Source organism: Glossina fuscipes, unplaced genomic scaffold, assembly GCF_014805625.2.
Source record: "Glossina fuscipes isolate IAEA_lab_2018 unplaced genomic scaffold, Yale_Gfus_2 58131, whole genome shotgun sequence".
Taxonomy (NCBI): Eukaryota; Metazoa; Arthropoda; class Insecta; order Diptera; family Glossinidae; genus Glossina; species Glossina fuscipes.
In genome coordinates this window covers 1,409-2,816 of record NW_024001331.1, presented here as the reverse complement: position 1 = coordinate 2,816, position 1,408 = coordinate 1,409, and positions in this window count along the sequence as shown.

The window sequence follows — 1,408 nt, the reverse complement described above, 5'->3', positions numbered from 1 at the left end:
TCATTTATATGTAAACCTTTATGTATCTTCGAAAAGTACAGCTTATGAGGTTAAATTTGTCTTGTTATTAGTCAAGATTTACAGCAGTGGCTTTTTAAAACAAAATTATCGTAGTTTTTTTTTAAATGGATTGATGGATGAATTAAATATTGTTTTAATGTTTGTGTAAATGTCAACTCAAGATTCACTTCTAAGCAATTTGTTTATTTTGCAGTACACTTTGGACTTTTACGTTCAGAAAAAAAACTTTATGGTAGAGTTTGCAGAAAGAATCATTTAGCAATTTTTAAAATTGAAGTTGTTTCGCCTTCTCCCAGACAAAATAATAATAGTTTTTAACAGATTTCTTTTCGTAAGCAAAATAGTGTTTTCGTTTCCTTTCAAATCTTTCTAATTTTTATATTCAAATAGGTTTGATCAATTTTATTCGCAAAACTGTTTTTATATTAACCCATAAATTTTCTTCGAAAAATTAAAATGTTTTTCTTGCAAATATAAATAAAAACTTAGCGCAATTGAATAGTTTGATGACCAAAGGAACATTCACGACTCTTTAAGTAAAATCTGTCGTCATGTATGCAGAGAGACTTGGGACTTTTCTAAGAAGAGAGTATTATTATCGATAATCCCCTATCCTAACTAAAACATGAAAAATGTAGAATCCAACCCACACTGGCCCCATAAAGTATACAAATTCTTGGGCAGTTTCATATTTTGAATGCATGTAAACATGTCTGCCCATTCGTTTGTCCATCCGCCTGTGTGTGCAACTTTGTATTTGTGGTAAACATTCTCCCGTTAGCCAAAATAAAGATATCGTGTAAAAATTTGCAAACGAATTTGAAATTGACCTAATGTTTTCAAAGGACACGCCGGCAATGCCTGCATGCCTTCACGACAAAAGCGCCCACTCCATGCTGTAGAACGTGAGAACTTTATTCTTTTACCTCTTCTTTTTTTTGGGGGGGTAAACGGTGATGTGTATAAAAAATTCGGTCTCGATATAATTTAATTTTTTTACTTGTTATAATTTTTATTCGTTTGATGTCTGCTCGACGTCGTCCTTTTTTTGAAACTATGTTTTGGAATTTTCGAATATATATTTTTTGATTTTTTTTGTATTGAGTTCCTTTTTTTCTTATTTTAATGTATTTTTTTTATTATTATATTTCCTGAAACTTAATTTTTTCGTTGGCGTTTGATAGTTCTTATGGATATATATAAATTTGTGTAGAATGAAATATATGTATATGTGTAGAATAAAATACATATATTGTTACGAAATTTGCTTTCCTTGATATGGTCCGTATCACCAGATCGTGGGTTTTTTTATTTACAATCAATTTCTTTATGGGTAAGATTATTTATAATTTATTTCGGCAATACTCTCGTCTTTAATTTTCTTTTT